The sequence below is a fragment of the Cricetulus griseus genome, chromosome 5 (assembly GCF_003668045.3).
Source record: "Cricetulus griseus strain 17A/GY chromosome 5, alternate assembly CriGri-PICRH-1.0, whole genome shotgun sequence".
Classification (NCBI taxonomy): Eukaryota; Metazoa; Chordata; class Mammalia; order Rodentia; family Cricetidae; genus Cricetulus; species Cricetulus griseus.
The window spans coordinates 147,309,456-147,319,051 of record NC_048598.1 but is presented as its reverse complement, the minus strand read 5'-3'; the positions used below and the strand labels follow the sequence as shown (position 1 = coordinate 147,319,051).

At 43.1% G+C, this 9,596-nt stretch overlaps 1 non-coding gene across 1 annotated transcript; it reads left to right on the top strand.

Annotated features, from left to right (window-relative positions):
• Positions 1 to 9,018: 9,018 nt before the first annotated feature.
• Positions 9,019 to 9,125, top strand: LOC113836216. Its single transcript, XR_003486200.1, has one exon. It is a non-coding gene; the product is annotated as a U6 spliceosomal RNA (small nuclear RNA).
• Positions 9,126 to 9,596: the final 471 nt, after the last annotated feature.

Sequence of the window (9,596 nt, the reverse complement as noted above, 5' to 3'; positions counted from 1 at the left end):
TTTCTTACCAATTGGAAATATGATTGCCAAGAAATACTATTTTGTCACCAAGAACTAGCCACCATGCTTTACAGAGAGTACACTTTGTGGTAATGCATATATCCAGAGACGACATGCTAACAAAGTAGAGACACCAATCAGTTGAATTAAGACCCAGTCCTGAATACAGTTTTGTAAATTCTAACCTAAGAATTCTCTATGAGGCATGTTACTCCCACAAGCTCCTGTAAAATGAAAACATTTAGGCTTTTCTCCCTTTTGTGTGATCACCAGTATCCTATCTAGAACCTGGAAGTTGGAATACTACCTTATTTTTATAGTTCTAATGTTTGGTTCAAAATGCTCATCTATTCCTTCCTTAGCACAGTTAAAATGCATTTTTCAGCTATATTTCTCTTTGAAGACTGAAAAGGAAAGTTTTCCCCAAGCTACCTGTGGGCCATTTTTAGCCTCTATACACCACACCCACATGCCAGGACTTTAGAACCTAGTTTACCTATATAATCTCAACTCAAGTACAAATATCAAACCTCCAATTTTTTCTCTTTCTTTCTTTCTTTCTTTCTTTTTCTTTCTTTCTTTCTTTCTTTCTTTCTTTCTTTCTTCCTTTCTTTTGTTTTTCGAGACAGGGTTTTTCTGTGGCTTTGGAGGTTGTCCTGGCACTCGCTCTGTAGACCAGACTGGCCTCACAGAGTTCTGCCTGCCTCTACTGGAATTAAGGCATGCACCACCAACGCCTGGCTAAACCTCCAATATTTTTTAACTTAAAAAATGTATTTATGTTTGTTTTACACATATGAGGGTTTGCCTGCATGTATATATTGCACCACTTGTGAGCAGTGCCCATGGAAGTCAGAAAGCGGGGGGGGGGGGGGGGTTGTTTCAGATCCACTAGAAATGGAATTACAGATGGTTGTTAGTAATGTGTGGGTGCTGAGAACTAAGTATGGATCCTCTGGAAGAGCAGAAAGTGCTCTTAACTACTAAGCCATCTCTCCAGCTCCAGACTTTCCAATATTAAATGCTTGTTCCTCATAGCCAGGCAGTGGTGGCACATGCCTTTACTCCCAGCACTTGGGAAGCAGAGGCAGACGCATCTATGTGAGACCAGCATAGTGAGTTTCAGGACAGGCTCCAAAGCTACACAGAGAAACCACCCCCTCCAAACAATCTCATAGTCAGTTCCAGCATGGCCGGCAGAGTAAAGGCCCCCAGAAGTGCCCATGTTTGTATGTTCTCTAACCTAACACAAGAAACTAAAAAATGTAATTAAGGTTAAGGATTTTTTTGGGGGGAAGATCTTTGAGACAGGTTTTCTCTGTGTAACCGCCATGGCTGTTCTGGAACTCACTTTGTAGACCAGGCTAACCTCTACTCACAGAGATCCACCTGCTTCTGCCTCCCGAGTGCTGGCATTAAAAGTGTGCACCACTACACCTGACTAAGGTTAAGTATCTTAAAATGGGAAGAATACACTGTGTTCCCCAATTGCACCTAACCTAATTACAGGAGTTCTTAAAAATGACATTTCCTAAGTATGCTTCTTTTTTTTTTTTTTTTTGGTACGCTACTTGGGAGAACCCAGAGCCACACATGGTAGGTAAGCACTCTATCCTTGTAGGGAGCCGTCCCTGCATTCTCCATTACAAGATGGCGCCTGCATCCGGCAGGCACCGAATGTAAACAAGATTATTGCGCAGGCGCTGGGTAATTTTCCATTCCTTGATCTCTGCCTATTCCGTGGCGTCATATGGCCTGATGAGCTGCAGCCAATCATAGGGTGACACGTCCCAGGCGGCGGCTGCCAGCCTTTATTAGGGGACGGGATTCTTGGCTCAGGGTCTCTGCTCTGGGAAGCTTATGCTCTCCTCTCAAGACGCATTAAAGCTTTCCTGCAGAAGGATCCGAGTGTCCTGCGTATGATTTCTTGCTGGCGAGGAATACAGAGCGGGCGCGGGACATATGGTGCCGAAACCCGGGAACATGTGAACATTTCCAGCACCTCGGAGACCCCTCTAACGAGGCGGATTCAGAACTGCAGGGTGGTAAATTCGGAGAGGTATGATTTTTCTGGACTTTGGCTTGGGAATGTTGCTATTGTGGGAGGTTAATATAGAGGCTTCTATGCTTTTACTAGGAGCTATTTTGACTTTTCTCACTGTTGTAGCAATCTTAAAGAAGTCCAGAATTACATATCAGAAACCGAATGTGGTGAGAGATGGGGCGCGCCTAACAATAAAATATAAGAAAAAAGGACCTCCCGGGATGTCTAGTGACAAGGGAGTGAATAATTTGTTAACAGAAAAAACAACAAATAAGAAAAAAGGACCTCCTGGAATGTCTACTGACAAGGGAGTGAATAATTTGTTAGATGATTCTGTAAATAAGTTTAAAGCTTTAAATCTTGATAGCTCTAATGACTCTAAAAGCTCAAGAGATAAAGTTTTAGAGGAAACAGCTCAGCTAGGTGAAAAAGAAACAAAAATGGAGGGAGAGAAAATAGGAGGTAACCGGTCACACCCCGGTAAATTTAAGAGAAATAAAGACTCAAAACCTAGCCTCTGCCCTACAATGAAACTAGAGGCCTTGGAGCTGAGCAGCTCAGACTCTGAGATTTTAGACTCTAGCAAGGAAGCAGAGCTAGAGAAAGAAGCAGCACGATACCACCCCGATAGATATCGGCTGCCAAAAATGCCAGCGGGTGTGCTTCCATCAGCACCCCCACTATTTGGTACCGACTCCTTTTTACCATCAGAGGAGCGGAGAAAATTGCAGATGGCTTTCCCAGTCTTTGACAGGGGAAAAGGCCGCACATGTTATTCAAAACTTCTTAGAGGCCTGGGGTGCCTGGGAAAAGCCTCATATCCTAAAGATGCTCAAGTAATTTATGTATGCTTGTTTTAAAATGTTCCATTTCCTGGTATGGCCATTTTGTAGCTGGTCACATGACTGACGGTAGCCATTTGCTAAAGTTCCATCTTGACTAAAGGTTACCGCATGGAAATCAGAGGTACCATCTTAGAAACAAGTTTTTCAGTTAAGATTTAAAATGTTAATGCTTCTATATATTACAGAAAGACCTTAAGGAATTTAAATTTCTTTTTAAAACCAGTTTTCAAATATTTAATTTTATTAATGTTTATACTTAAAGAGCTTCAATTTAGAATTTTTAAGCAAAGCCTGACAATGTAAAGTTCTTGTTTTGTAAAAGATGCTAATCTATTATGTTGGTAGCACACACCTTTAAGCTCAGGGTGTTGGTGACACACGCCTTTAAGTTTTGGGCGTTGGCGGCATACGCCTTTAATCCCAGCACTCGGGAGTAAGAGACAGATGGATCTTTATGAGTTCAAGGCCTGCCTGGTCCGGCAGATCGAATTCCAGGACAGGCTCCAAAGTCACAAAAAAAACCCTGCCTCAGAAAGAAGTTAAGCTACTGTTTAAGGAAGTTCAGCTGTATTACAAAAATAAGACTTTACCTAGCCACCTATGTGCTTCTTAAAAACAGATAATGGGCCGGCTTATACCTCTCAAAAGTTCCAGCACTTCTACAGACAGATGGAAATTACCCATCTAACTGGCCTACCTTATACAAGGCATTGTGGAACTTGCCCATCACACACTTAAGTCTTATTTAATCAAACAAAAGGAGGGAATGGGAGCATCCTTACCCTCGGTGCCAAGAGTTGCAATATCCATGGCACTCTTTACCCTTAATTTTCTAAACACCGACGCTCAGGGCCATACAGCGGCCAAGCGTCATACCTCAGAACCTAAAAGGTCTAAGGAGATGGTAAAATGGAAAGATGTCTTAACTGGTCTTTGGAGAGGCCCGGATCCTATTCTCATAAGATCCAGGGGAGCGATATGCGTTTTTCCACAGGATGAAGAGAATCCCCTGTGGATCCTGGAAAGACTCACCCGAAGAGCCCCTTTGGACCCTCAAAAGTCAGAACTCCACCCTCTCCCCGGGAGTTGAGAGCCGCTATTATCCAGATTAACTCCTGTCCTTGACGGAGGGACTGTCATCATGGATTGCTTCAGCTGTCTCCTATTTTAAGGAAATGGGTGGAGGTGGGATTGTTTGGTGCAGCCGTTTGCTGCGGATTGATGTTGCTTCTCTGGCTGGTCTGTAGGCTCAGGGCTCAAACTAAGAGAGACAAGGTGGTTATCGCCCAAGCGCTTGTAGCTTTGGAACAAGGGGCTTCCACTGATATTTGGCTAACTATGCTTAAGCAATAGGCCGCTGGCCAGACAGCTCTTGCACACCCGGAGCCTAGGCTCATTGCACAGGGTAGAGTGTCTGGTCTGGGCAGCCCAATGAGGGATGCTGAGCAAAGGCATCGCACAGAGTTGCCTATTATACAGGCTTCTCTGGGAGGTACGTTGACCTGCATAAGGGTTACCTGCCCTGAGACTCCCTTTCCCAGAAAAACGGCAGAGGACAGGTCGAGAGTGCTTCGGGTCAAGCTAACAGCCTAGTCGCGACTCCCGTACACAGTCTTAATGTTTGATTTTGGGAAGGTACAACCTCTACCTCTATCCCTCAACATATGGGTGACCTATTTGCTTGTAATAATATAAAGCCTTTTCATTAATTAATAAAAAAAGGGGGATATGTAGGGAGCCGTCCCTGCATTCTCCATTACAAGATGGCGCCTGCATCCGGCAGGCACCGAATGTAAACAAGATTATTGCGCAGGCGCTGGGTAATTTTCCATTCCTTGATCTCTGCCTATTCCGTGGCGTCATATGGCCTGATGAGCTGCAGCCAATCATAGGGTGACACGTCCCAGGCGGCGGCTGCCAGCCTTTATTAGGGGACGGGATTCTTGGCTCAGGGTCTCTGCTCTGGGAAGCTTATGCTCTCCTCTCAAGACGCATTAAAGCTTTCCTGCAGAAGGATCCGAGTGTCCTGCGTATGATTTCTTGCTGGCGAGGAATACAGAGCGGGCGCGGGACATATCCTTGAGCGACAGCCCCAGTCCCTGACTATGGTTAGAAAGAGTAGAGGATGATTGCACAAAAAGTCAGAGGCATGTGGCTTTGCTGGTTTTGGATGAAGAAACTGGGTCACAAGCCAAAGAATGTGGTTATCTCTAGTCAAGGTTTCCACAACTGGACTACATCCCCAACCCTTGTGGTTGTCTCTAGAAGCTAGAAGGGGCGAGAGATGGCTCGCTCAGAGGTTAAGAGCACTGACTACTCTTCCAGAGGACCCAGGTTCAATTCCCAGCACCCACATGGCAGCTCACAACTGTCTGTAACTCCAAGATCTGACACCCTCACACAGACATACATGCAAGCAAAATGCCAATGCAAAGAAAATAAAAATAAATTGTAAAAAAAGAGTAGCACCCTACTACACCTTTATTTTAACCTGCTGAGGCCTGTTTTGAACTCCTGACTTAACTAAGTTTATGATAGTCTGTCAGAATAGCAATATAACATTAAAATATCCTGTTTGCAGTCTGAAAATATCCTTATATCAAGCTGCTTTCCATCGCAATTTACATTTTATATGCAGTTACATAAACAGCTGTGAGGTATTTGGTGGTGTCATATGCCTTTGATTGTCACCCTGATTTCACAAATCAGGCATGGGAATCTTTGTTTCACTTGTGCAGTCATGTCCACACTCAAGCTTTAGAGTTAGAAGCTTTTCAGTTTGTGGATATTCATACACATATGCAAATTGGCTTGTATGTAGCAAGAGGGTGATTATAAACAAAGACATTTTCCTGATTAGATTCTGTCTCCTCAGCCTCCCTTGGGGACCTTGCTACCATCAATCATCTTTCTCTAAATAGCAGCTTCTTCACCCCAGGGATCAATGCCCTGAGGCTCTTGTCTATTTCACAAGGGAGGGGAGAACTAAATATGTTGCTTTTTATCCTCCTTGGAGTCTCAACCATTATCCTCGGAAGGAAATCTATGTTCCTTCTCTGTTTCTCTTTATTTTGTGACTTCTTTACCTAGTCTCTGTGCTTCCTATTTGCTACTGAAACTGCCCTTGATCCTGACCTTGATAACTGACAAATCCTATAGACTCTGCCCAGGGAAGCCATCAGCCCACACTCCTTAGTTTTATCTCTGTCTTGGTCTCAGTGGTCCAGTCCTTTCCAATCCTGAAAGGTTCTGCTTGTTATCAGCCTGATAACTACACCCTTGTGTTTGCTATCCCTTCCCTGTCATTCCTCATTGGAACATGAGCTCCTCCAGGGTCTTCTTGTTTTTGTGGGGACCCTGTTACAGCTTACTGAAGACTTAAGACATTATCAAGATGAGCCTGGGAGTAGTAGGTACTGGATTGGTCAGAGCCTTCAGGCAGGGAAACTAATGGGGAAAGTGGAAGCAGAAGCATACAGAAGCATAATCACAAAATGGCCCTACTGCAGCCCTCTTATGTGCTCTCACTACCTGAAGAGGACACTTACCTGCTGTCAACTGAAATACAACAGCATTTGTCCTGACTGTCTACAAGAGAGACTGCCTACCATTTACTGTAGAATATTATCATAAGTATTAATTACTGTTTGTCTGTTATTGTGCCTTATTTGTAAATTAAGCTTTAGTCTAGTAGGTCTGGGTAGGTGATGGTACTCTAAGAAAGATGAAGCCAGGAGGTGGTGGCACACGCCTTTAGTCCCAGCACTCAGGAGGCAGAGGCAGGAGGATCTCTGTGAGTTCAAGACCAGGCTGGTCTGCAATAGCTAGTTCCAGGACAGCCTCCAAAGCCACAGAGAATCTCTGTCTCAGAGAGAGAGAGAGAGAGAGAGAGAGAGAGAGAGAGAGAAGAAAGGAAAAGTTAGAGATGATGCCAAGGTTTCAGGCCTGCAAGTAAAGAATAGCTAACAGCATTAGCAGAAAAGGGATAATCAGGAATAGAATATCAGGAGGAGGAGGGCTGGAGAGATGGCTCAGTGGTTAAGCACACTGACTGCTCTTCCAGAGGTCCTGAGTTCAATTCCCAGCAACCGCATGGTGGCTCACAACCATCTATAATGAGACTTAGTGCCCTCTTCTGGCAGGCAGAATACTGTATGCATAATAAGTAAATTTAAAAAAATAAAGGAATAGAATAGGAATGAGAGGGAACAGAAATATAGCACCTATAGTGGACTGTGGTGGCTCCTTCCAATGATCCAGCACTCTGAAGCAGGTGAATTTCAAGGTGAGGCTGGGCTACAGAGTGAGATTTTGTCTCAAAAACTTAAAAGATAATAATAACATAATTTTTAAAGATAGGAAGCACACCAGTGAGATGGCTCTGTGGGTACAGGCACACAGATTCAACTTCTGACACTCACATGGTGGGAGGATTACTAAATCACCAAGTGCTTTGATCTCCACATGAGCACCATGTACGTGTGTACCATGTCCATGTGTGTGTGCTCGTGTGTGCGCTCGTGTGTGTGCATATATATATGCACACACACGAGCGCACACACAAATAGATAAATGTAATAAATACATTAATTTTTATTTTGTTTTTTCAAGACAGGGTTTCTCTGTGTAGGTTTGGAACCTGTCCTGGAACTCACTCTGTAGACCAGGTTGGCCTGGAACTCACAGAGATCTGGGATTAAAGGTGTGCACCACCACCACCCAGCATATAAATTGATTTTTTTTTCAGACAGGGTTTCTCTGTGTAGCTTTGGAGCCTGTCCTGGAACTCGCTCTGTAGACCAGGCTGGCTTTGAACTCACAGAGATCTGTTTGACTCTGCCTCCGAAGTGCTGGGATTAAAGGCATGCTACACACCACCCCACAATACAATAATTTCTTAATTAAATTAAAAAAATAACCGGGCGTTGGTTGCGCATGCCTTTAATCCCAGCACTCGGGAGGCAGAGGCAGGCGGATCTCTGTGAGTTCCAGACCAGCCTGGTCTCCAGAGCGAGTGCCAGGATAGGCTCCAAAGCTACACAGAGAAACCCTGTCTCGAAAAAAAACAAAAATAAATAAATAAATAAAAATAAAATAAAATAAAAAAATAATTGGGGATGAGATTCAGTACAGAGGATATGCCTCACATACTGAAGGCCATGAGTTTAACCCCCAAAGCTACAAAAAAAAAAGGAACAAAAATTATTGTAAAAATCACTTATCACTTTCTAGTACTATAAGAGCAATGAAGTCATAAGGACTCAAATGAAAGGTATTTTGAACATCTTGTATTATTATTCTTATTTTGTGGAAAATAAGAGTAAATTGGGCTGTGGATGACAGAGTTCAGATGACAGAGTGCCTGTCTAGCATACCCAAAGCCCCAGGTTTGATTCTCAGCACTGCACACACCATGCTTGTTGATACATTCCTGCAATCTCAGTACTTGAGAGGCAGAGACATGAATTTCTGTAAATTCAAAGCCACCCAGGTCTGCAGAGTGAGTTCCTAGACAGGCAGCCAGGGATGATATACAGAGAAACCCTGCCTTTAAAAGCCAACCAAACAATAACAACAAAAAAGAGTTCAACTATTGAGGCCAGCTTTGAGGTCAGCCTGGGCCCCAAGAGACCCTCTCAAAAATAAATTAAATAAAAATAAGGAAAGAAAAATTCTTCAAGGTCCCACAACATGTATGAAGAAAAATTCATATTCAAATTAGATCAGTGACAAAAATCTATTCACTCATCCACTATTTCTGAAGGCTCTGGCATGGCACACACAATTGTAGGAACCTGGGGTCCGTCAAGAATCAGAAGATTCTTGCTCTCTGGGTGCTTTCTTCCCCAGGACAGCTCCAGCCAGAACTGTCCTCATTGACTCCAAGGAAAAGTGGATAACAACCACAAAGAGCTGCCTTTTGGCATTCTGATAACTTTTGATAGCAGTAGGGTATGTGCATAGCCAGAAAGAACATTACTAGAAAAGTTGAAAGTTCTGCAGAGGCCACCAGTGAGAGGTGTGGGGCTGAGGTATGTCTCTGCCTTAGAATACTTGCTTAGCATGAGCATGTTCCAGGCTGAGTTCACTCCCTAACACTGAAAAAAAAAAAAAAAGAGTATAATGGGGGTGCTCACTTGGGCAGCACATATACTAAAACTGGAACAGTACAGAGAAGATTAGCATGGCCCTTGTGCAAGGGTGACACACAAATTCATGAAGCATTCCATATATATATATATATATATATATATATATATATATATTGTAAATATTGTAAAATATTTTATATTATATATAATATATATAAATTAATATATTTTAATTTTTAAAAAGTATAGTGAGAGCTGGGAGGCGGGGACTGCTAACCATTAGGTGTGATCATATCTGGGAAATTCAAAAATAGAGAAGAGTTTCATTTCCCCTGCTATGCTTTGGTTAAGTTCTGTTTTATCAAATAAGAGTAGTCTCCTGTATTTGTCAGCTCTCTCTGTAGTCGTTAAGGATGATACCATGCTGAAGAAACCACAGGCTACTGCAAAAGTTCATGCGCTTGGATTGGGTTTAGGTTTCCTTTATTGTAGGAGACTAAATTCCATCACCTATGAAATGGAGACAGATTCCAGATTCATGTTTTGGTTTTTTGAGACAATGTATAGACTAGAGTCGGCTGTGTAAACCAGGCTGATTTCAAACTTGTAGCTATC